At 39.0% G+C, this 9976-nt stretch overlaps 1 long non-coding RNA gene across 1 annotated transcript; it reads right to left on the reverse strand.

The window, feature by feature from the left end:
* Positions 1–7072: 7072 nt before the first annotated feature.
* LOC149639885 (uncharacterized) lies at positions 7073–7441 on the reverse strand. Its single transcript, XR_016372352.1, has 2 exons — positions 7286–7441; positions 7073–7226 (listed from the first exon to the last, which is right to left on the reverse strand). It is a non-coding gene; the product is annotated as an uncharacterized LOC149639885 (long non-coding RNA).
* Positions 7442–9976: the final 2535 nt, after the last annotated feature.

Here is a 9976-nt window from a genome sequence, read left to right on the forward strand (position 1 = left end):
TATAAATTGTGCACCCCATGCAACTACGGGCAGATCCCCTTTCTATTTGAATTTAGGGCGGGAGCCACGTCTCCCTTGGGATTTAGAAATTGAAGATTCCATTCAGGACAAAAGCTTTAAAAGTTCTTAAGGAACAATTAGAATTCAGTAATGAATTATCTAAATTAGCAAAAGCTCACCAAAAGAAATACTATGACCTCCGTCATGACCCTCTAGAATTTGAGGTAGGAACATTAGTATGGATGGAAACGCATCCTTTATCAAGTACGACAGGTCAGCTTATGAAAAACCTCAGTCCCAAATGGGCAGGTCCCTTTAAAATAGTAGAAAAACATTCTCCCGTAATCTATGAGTTAGAGGACACTAACTCAGGGCAGAATATAGGGAAAGTTAACTTAGAGCATCTAAAACTCTACTGGAAAAACGTAGCTGTCTTCGATAATGCCGGAAATACCCACACTTCTCAGTCCGAAGTTGCAGATGATCCTGAGCCTAGTCCCGCAACGAACGGTGGTACCATGGACCACCCTCCTACGGCAACTTCCTCAACAACTTCATCTGATTCAACATCATCTTTTACTTCACCGTCACCTCCTCAGGACGGTCAGGATGTCGATCAACAGATCACTCCTACTATTCCAGATGATTCATATCAACCAACGGACTCTGATAGCGAACCGGGCATGGCCCTTTTTGAAGACCCTCCTCTCCTACTCCGTACTAACCACGATATAAGAGCTTTCCAGCTTATTCATCCCACAAATGATAGTCCGCCTTCTGTGGCAGGGGAGGCTTCCCCGTCTGATCATGAAAAAACAGATGTGGGTCTAAAACAGGGCTGTCCAATGTCACCCCTTCTATTCGCACTGTTTCTCGAACCGCTGGCCCGCAAACTCCTTGCCTCTTCCCTTGGATTCCGCTTTATACACCGAGTGTACTCACATTTGAACTTCACGCTACCAGGCCTATTCTTCGCCGATGACATCTTTTTGGCGGCGGAAACGGATTTAGAATTACAGTGTCTACTTAATATTTGTGGAGAACTCGCCGCGGATGTGGGTCTAAATTTTAGTCCAGAAAAATGCATGGTAGCGAAAAATCAGCTGGGTGATTTGGTACCCATTTCGGCTTTCACCATTCAAGGTGGAGAGGTCCAAGTGGTTGACGAAGTGGTTTACCTGGGGGTAAAGTTAAATATGAGTGCTAGATATCTTGGCCCACACGAGAATGCGATGAAACAGAAGGCTGGTCGGTTGTTTGGTGCGGTAAAACATAAGGGATTTAACTCGTACGACAAATACCGTGTTACCAGAATCCTCTGGAAATCAGTCGCAGTCACGAGCTTGACATACGCCAACGAAGCTTTGATCCTTGAAAATTCCACTCTGCAAAAATTTGATCAAGCGCAATTCGCGGCGGGTAAAGCAACGGTTGGACGAAATTTCCTGACTGCCAAAGTGGCGATTACGGGCGAACTCGCGTGGTCGTCCTTCGCTTCGCGTGAAGCGAAAAGTAAGCTTCGCTACTTGGGTCGTTTGCCTTTTCAAAACCCAGAGCGTATTACCAAAAAGATATACGACTACGTTCGGTATTCTGGCCTCCGAACCCGATGGATGACCAAGTTAATCAACCTTGATGGCACTTTTGGTTCGCGTCGCCCACGGGCCGCATTGACGACGCTTGGGGAGTGGTATGCGGCGTATGATGGCTCCGTTGCGGAGGCAAGGGAAGATTTATGGCGGAACGAACTTCGAAAACATGAGAGCTTATCTATGTATGCCAAAACCTCTCCAAAAATGGAATCAATCTACAGTAACGCGTGGGGCAGCGCTCTGCTCTTCCAAGCCCGTACGGGTTCTCTCCCAACTGCCTTGAGATTGTCCGAAATATTTGGAGGGGACCCCATCTGTCCACTCTGTCGTGCCGCGTGCGAAGATGTGCCTCATATTCTGCAGGTATGCCCCGAGTTCGATCAAATCAGAGCCCAATATACTACTGACTTGACGGACATATCGACACTACTTGGGTTTACTAACGGGACCCAAATAAGCACCACCAAAACTCTCCTGAACCTCTGGGGTCGAATCCGGTTGAATTAATTCAATCCATGAACTATATTTTTAATAATAACAATTTTAATAGACTACGTGCGCGCTCTGCCTTGGTTTGCTAACATTGTAAATACCATAACTTTCACAAATATCAGTCTTGTAAATATATATATTGTTTAATGTTCCGTCCCGGTTATAAAGGGATCTTTGTATAAGAAAGCAAATAAACCATTCATTCATTCAACAGTCGCGGAAAATAAGCTACGCCAATCAACTTCCAGCCCAGGACTTTTAGGGTTTGACCTAGAACATTTGAACATAAAGATGAAAATTGGTACATGTGTTATTTTTGACCCAACAAAAAATATACTAAAAGTCCCCTGCTGTAGAGCGCGAGCTTTCGCCGCCATCTTGGAAAATGGCCGCCGGGAATGCCAGCTACAATGTATTCCATGTTCTTCTTCAAACATTATGAAAATTGCTACACATTATGATTGGATCCACATGAAAATCATGGCCAAATTTAACAGCTCTGTGGAAAATGGCCGTCGTTAGTGCTAAGTACAGTATATTTCACCATGTTGTTGAAAAATTATGAAAATTGATAGGTATTATAATCAGAGTTGTTCGAACCTCATAGTAAAATATTGAAGCCATAAGTCAGATATTTTGGCCGCCATTTTGGAAAATGGCCGCCATCAACACCGTTTAGATACAGTATATGGTTCAAAAATTATAAAAATTGGTAATAATTATGTTGAAGACCGTCTAAACATCATACTTGATAATTGAAGACGTGCTACTTATAGTTTGGGCGCCATCTTCGAAAATGACAGCTAGAAATGCTAAATATAGTTCAAATATATATAAATATTTTTGAAATTCCTATTTTGAATAGATGATTTTCATTAACGTAATGAATAACATAAAATGGATATCTCGAAGTCGAAATTATCGACGCCATCTTTAAAAATGGCCACACGAAAATTTTTGCCCTAATTCTGAAAGAAAGAAAAGTTATTCTAAGCTGTTATTCTCAACATGTTCAATAGAGAATATGATTTAATATGGGGTTTATACATTCTAGTGTTGTTTAAGATTAGAATTTAGACAAATCTCTAACATTTAATTCATATTCATCGTCATCTTCGAAAATGACAGCTAGAAATGCTAAATATAGTTCAAATATATAAATATTTTTGAAATTCCTATTTTGAATAGATGATTTTCATTAACGTAATGAATAACATAAAATGGATATCTCGAAGTCGAAATTATCGACGCCATCTTTAAAAATGGCCACACGAAAATTTTTGCCCTAATTCTGAAAGAAAGAAAAGTTTTTCTAAGCTGTTATTCTCAACATGTTGAATAGAGAATATGATTTAATATGGGGTTTATACATTCTAGTGTTGTTTAAGATTAGAATTTAGACAAATCTCTAACATTTAATTCATATTCATCGTCATCCTAAAGATTTTTCATGATAATTGCATGTCAGAACCCTTGATTAGGCGCTACACCTAGCTGGGGGCCTTTTCAGCGCCCCTCCCCATCATATTCCTAATTGAACATGCGGAACCGCCGTCATGGCACACGGGATCGGCCAGCGGGCCCGAAAAACGCCACTTGAGCAGGTGACAGAAGCTGGACACCGTCAACGGCGAGCCCAGTCAGGAGGTGGTCGGTGACAGGGAAGGATTAAGCGTTGCCTACGGAATAAGAATTAAGGCCAGTTCAAGCTTGGCTGAAGGTGGGGGACTTCTTTTCTCTTGTGACGGCGCTCTTTGCTATCCTTCTTTAAAGGGGACATTCATAAAATTATATTTGCTTTGGTTCATTGAGGTTTTAAGAATTTTATTACTGTTCTTAGATTTTATCTTGCAGAACTATATTGGAGACGTGTAGATATATTCTGATTTAAATAACACGAAATTTAATTATAATAATTTTACTAGTGAATCGACAATCGTACACAGCGCGAGAACAAAAGCCGAATAGCTTTCTAGGAAACGAACGCCAACCGAAATTTCTTTATGAAAGACCCCCCCACCTTTTTAGCCACATCGTATGATGAAAATCTACGATGTGGGCCTTAGTTTGACCTGGCCTGTTGGTGGTGGTGGTGGGGGCCTATAAAATTTTTCGGTCGTCATTGAAGGGAGAGTGAATGGGAGAGAATTGGGGTGAGGTAATATATTTCGTTCGTGTATTTTAAAAGAAAGGGAATTATAATTGTTAGTTTAAGCATTGGATTTATTTGTACTAGCAAAGTTAAACATTGAGAATTGTGTTTTACGTTTGCTCGATATATTTAAAGCGAGAGAGAGGACTATGAAATTGCCTTAATTTAAATGGAAGGTTTAATACTCCCTTTAAAATTCCGGTCATCCGTGGACAATAAGGGTTTCACGCCATCAATCATCCCGATCCCCGATTTCAAAATTCAAAGAAATGGAGGGGAATTTTTAAGAAGCAAAAGCAAGTAAATACCGACGTTATATGTAGAATGGTGTTTATTATTAGAATTTACGTGTATTTCTCCTCAAATCGAGAAGAATTTTAAAAGAAAGTCCGAGCGGGCAAGAATTCTAGAAGCGCGCTTTAGAAATCTTTTTAGTTTCTTCTTAGCTACAAGGTATCGATGGTATTAATAGTTTTACCTGAGTAGTAGTGGTAGTAGTAGTAGTATTAGTAATTTAGTATCGGGCGTTGGCGAAATTTGATTCTCTTTGCCAAGCAGCCATTGAAAAATTATTCCCTCTGACCGGTATATTAGGGGATATTTCACTAGAAGTATATTTATTGTAGTAAGGATAGCGAGAGTACGTAAACGATGTGGCTTAATTATGGGCTAGACCATCTTGTTTAAAACGGTTTTACCAGAGAGGTTTTACATTCTATTCGTCTCTTTATAGTTAACACAGATATGTTGGGGAAAGCAGTCATAACGGGTGAGAAGAGGATAGGAAAGAAATCCACCCATTCAGTTTCTGGCGTGTTGCTTCAAGTCAGTCTGCCTGTAGCGCGTCGGCTCGGTGGGAAAATAATTCAAATTGTAGCGTCGCGTCATCGAAGGGATTGCAAAGAGCGCACCTAGCGGATATTAAAGGCGAACTAAAATGTCAGAAATATAGTCTGAAAACCCTACGGAGAACTGGCCTTAATTCTTATTCCGTAGGCAACGGATTAAGGCAGCAGAAGACTCGAGGGGACGGGGGAGTTCTCTCCAAGCACAAAAGTGCCATACGGCCCAAACAAACAGTGTATCCGCGCCCCTAGAGGGTTGCCAATAGCGGAGGCAAGCCAAGGCAACACCTAAGCGGGGGCAAAGCGGACGGGCAAAACCTTCACGGAATGGGGCAAGGAACGGTTTGAACCAAGGGCGAACCCAAGGAACTCCCGAACCGTCACACCGAACTCGGGCCCCCTCCGCCACGATAAGTTCTTTGAGTTAAAAAGGTTAAGAGAACATTTCTTCCATTTACGTGCTGTGACTGGTGTGGTTATGATAAGGTGTGGTTTAAAGTAATGACAGATAATCAACATCTTACAAATTTGTTGCGCTTTTTTAATCACCGTATTGCATCTAGGGAAGCCATAGCGGCTGCCGAAGAGAGATTTCTTTTCGCTTTTCATAGGGTGATAATTGACACGTCACGCTTCAACTATGTAGATATTACACGTATAATGGAACGGTTGCCACATATACTGTCAAGTCCTCATTTGATCTCGCTAAGCTTCATCAAACAACCGACACCGCAAAACTACATTTTTTCCGAGCGTATCTTTAAGTCCAACAATAGCTTGGAAACGATTTAATCCCATTCACACCATTCTCCTTCCGGCATCAGATGATTTTGTAACAATCATTATTTGTACTTTCAGTCTGCAGAACATCTTGTATAAAGAACTGTGAATACAAACGATCTTGATTAGATTGCTGGGCAATATGTGATCATTGTCAAGGTAATAGCCATAATAAAAAATCTTCAGGATGACGAGAAATATGAACAAAATGTTAAAAATGTGTCTTAAATGTAATCCTTAACGACACTAGAATGTATATACCCCATATAAAACGGTTTTTCCAAACCAAAATCCGAGTAATATGGCTTTCCTTTTCTTTTTTCCAGATCTTAGGATAGTAATATTTCAGCGAGAGTTTTTGAAGATGGGTCGATAATTTAGACTCGAAAATAGTTATTTTTATGGCGTTTTGTACGTTCATGAAAATCATCTACTCAATAAAAAAATATCGAAAAAATCTATATATCGGTAATATATTTGGCACTTCGAGCAGTCATTTTCGAAGATGGCGCCCAAACTATCAGTAGCACGTCTTCAATGTTCAAGTATGATGTTTAGACGGTCTTCAACATAATAATTACCAATTTTCATAATTTTTGAACCATATACTGTATCTCAATGGCATTGATGGCGGCCATTTTCCAACATGGCGGCCAAAGTATCTGACTTATGGCTTCAATATTTTACTATGAGGTTCGAACAACTCTGATTATAATTCCTATCAAAATTCATAATTTTCCAACAATATGGTGAAATATACTGTACCTAGCATTCACGGCGGCCATTTTCCAATTCCCATCTGTGATTGATAGACTACAGGTAGATAGACCTCTTTTCTAATTATGGATTTAATAAGTTCTTATTACCGGCTAAGATATCGACACTTTCCACATTGGAAATGTTTACATTTCAGTTCATCTTTTGGAACATTTGTTGGTGGTATAAACCAAACAAGGCAATCTGATGACTGGTGTCGTCTGAATGGAAAATCTATCTTTACCAGGTTTTTAGTGTCGAAATTGGAACACTCATTCTGCCAAAACGAGAATGTTAGTTATACAGCAAAAAAGATTCAAAATTGTTTAGACTTAAATACCTCATCTATCCCTGGACAAAAAACTCTATTATTGCCTAGTTCTGCTAATCCTTTGTCAACTTCGTGGAAACAGTAACTTACACCATCGTAAATTACGAAGTGGGAGCTAGTTTTAAATAATGTAGTAATTGTCATGACTCCGGCTGATGGAAAAATTAATTTTACAGTTGAGTCACTGTAATTTGACATTGACACTGCTCAATCTTCTCCAGATACTTCTAATAGAGGTAGCCCATCGCTATTCCTCTTGTGATTGAGAACAATACCAACTGCCACAAAATTTGAAATGTTAATAGAAATTTAGCCGCTTATTTAAACTTAGTCTTACCTGGTTTTAACTGCCGTATATAATTTTCTATCACCGTAAGTGGGTTTCCAAGAGTATTTAAATTCAACCGTTTGGCCCTAGCAAAGTTATCATCACTGAGATCCAGTTTTCTTTTCAATGAATCCGTAGTATTTTCTTGGCATAACGACATGCTTTTAACATGAATGCAAGTTTTCGTTTTTCTAGAGCACATTTGTTTGATGAAAAAGTCACACTGAGTTGAGGCAGTATTTACAAAAATATTAGGTTCTTCCGATTCCGCAACACTTATCTCCTTATCATTATTTAATAAATAATTTGGGCTGAAGTCCTCTGTTTGAGTCATAACAGTTTTCAAAAATGAAGCTTTTTCATATTGACTGCCTTTACTTAAACAGTATTTCAGGTAGAAATTACATTGAGTTGAAGCTATCTTTGACGATCCCTGAAGAACTTTTGCCGTAGGTTTCTTGGGAGGCATATTTTATCGTACGTAATTTAAATTTAAGTTTAATGGATTGTAAAATACTTTTCACAATGAAAACCGCACGGGCCTAACAAACGCGAACTCCGCAGAGTGCAGACATCATTTTAGCAGAACGTTTTTTCTCGGAAAATGAACTACTTTCTATCAGCCGTTCATCCGGTTTGTCACGTGGTTTTTTTTGACATCGTGATTGGCTTTCATTTAAGACAGAGTCGTCTGCTTAAGAACTATCATGGATTGTACAGCCAAACCCACGAAATTTGAATATTTACCCACTTTATGTATGTAATATTATTAACTTTTGGTACCACTGGCAACACATTTGCCTTTCCATAGTCGTTTTATATAAGAGCTACTTTAGACAGCAAGAATTCATGTGCTCATCTTCTCAAAATAAAGAAAACGGTGCGTTTGTGTTTAGTTTTTATGATCATTGTTGAAATACCGCTCTTATGGGAACTTCACTCATACCGGAAGTAGTAGTGTGTGCTTTCTAGTTCTTGCGAGGACCGATAAGGGGGCGCTATTATCAGTCCGTCTGTTACACAAAATCAGCAATGTGTAATTTACCGCCTTTGTGGGGACCACCTTAAAAACTAATTTTAAGCAATTAAAATCAAAAAATAATTAATTTGAGCATATGTTTTTTTTTGGGTTTAATGGGGACCGGGGTGTGCATCCCCATAAGTGACTACGGTCCCCACAGGATTGGTGTGTTTTCTCATCGCGGTCCTCATAAGTATAGTAATGCAAACGCACACAGACACACACGATCGTTACAGAACCTCTCCGTGACATACGTCACTCGGAGAGGTAAAAACCGGTGGTAATATTTGTCACAATACAATTGGTCTTTGAGCGACCATCGAAAGCGTCTGAAGCTGCGTTTTGGTCCAGTCATGGGTGAATTAAGAAGTGAAAAGCCATTGAACGTATAATTTAAAATGTCTTTGATTTTTAACCAAAATTCCACTCGGTACGTAATTAAAAAATCGATCGGTTTTTAAAAGGTACATAATACAAGGTTACCTAGAGTAAAATTTACTCTTAGAAAGGGTAAATATTGACGTAGGAGATCCGTTTTAAAAAATACGCACTCGCTACTCTTCCAACATTGAGTATAACAATTAGGAATATTGATCAGAAGGCGTCGCTATAAAAAGTAATCAAGGAACCGCGTCTTGGGATTTCTGCTTAATGTTAACCATTTTGCTTTTAATATCTGGTGCAGTTTAAAAAAGCGGAGAGTGATTAAAAGAAAGCTCAGCTCAGTTCAGGTTGGTGGATTGAGACGCGTAACTCTACGTCTGAATATGGGATAATCGCGCGTTATCAAAGCCATCCAGTTCCTACAAATTGATTTGACAGATTTTAAGAATGACGCTGGATTTTTGGCTTAAACTTATCGAGTAAACCCTGAAAATTCACGGCAGATAACGAATAAAATATCGGATCCCAAAATGTCAATGAATGGAAATGACACGTATTTCAAATACAGGTGGCCAATTTGCATTTTCAAATTGTGATTTAGTTAATGTCGAATCTAAAATTATTATTGATGATTGAAGGTATGCCAATGGAACTCCAGTAAACGTCATGACACTGCGGGTGAGTTTATCAACAGTCGGAAGCGAGAATTAAAAATCGCTTTTCTCGGTGACAAATACATTTTCATTTTTGGTCAGGAATATTGGAACGACAAACCATACAGAGAACGAATCATGTTCATGGAGGGATATTTAGAACGAATCTTCAACATTAAGTAAAGGTCATTGCTGGAAGAAGCGAGAGAGAGAAAGAAGGGCCCTGACGCGCTAATTAATACTCGTTAGACCAAATGGGTGTGCGAATATAATCGAAAATAAAAATGAATTAGTCATTTAAATCGTACAGATATTTCGGTATCATTCTCTTTGACTCGATTAACTGTTTATGGAAATGAGTAATCGGTTTTTGTTTCAAAGGTATTCGAACCACAGTCAGAAAACAAAGTTCTATTCGCACACTTCAACTTTAAATATTGATTCAATTTCGAATTTCTCTGAAATGATTATCAACCAGTTTAAGGACAATCAAATTACGATAAAATCTTATTGAACACAATTATTTTTCTCCGTGATCCTTAGGGTCAATTTCAGAGAGCATAGAGTTACGTACGTGGACTTTGCAAATCACTTCTACTTAAATAAACCTCATTTTTTCACGTAAGTGATTTTAAACTTTAA

This window comes from Phalangium opilio, unplaced genomic scaffold (assembly GCF_054372755.1).
Source record: "Phalangium opilio isolate 3A_F unplaced genomic scaffold, DU_Popi_V2 ptg000094l_1, whole genome shotgun sequence".
In the NCBI taxonomy this organism is placed as follows: domain Eukaryota; kingdom Metazoa; phylum Arthropoda; class Arachnida; order Opiliones; family Phalangiidae; genus Phalangium; species Phalangium opilio.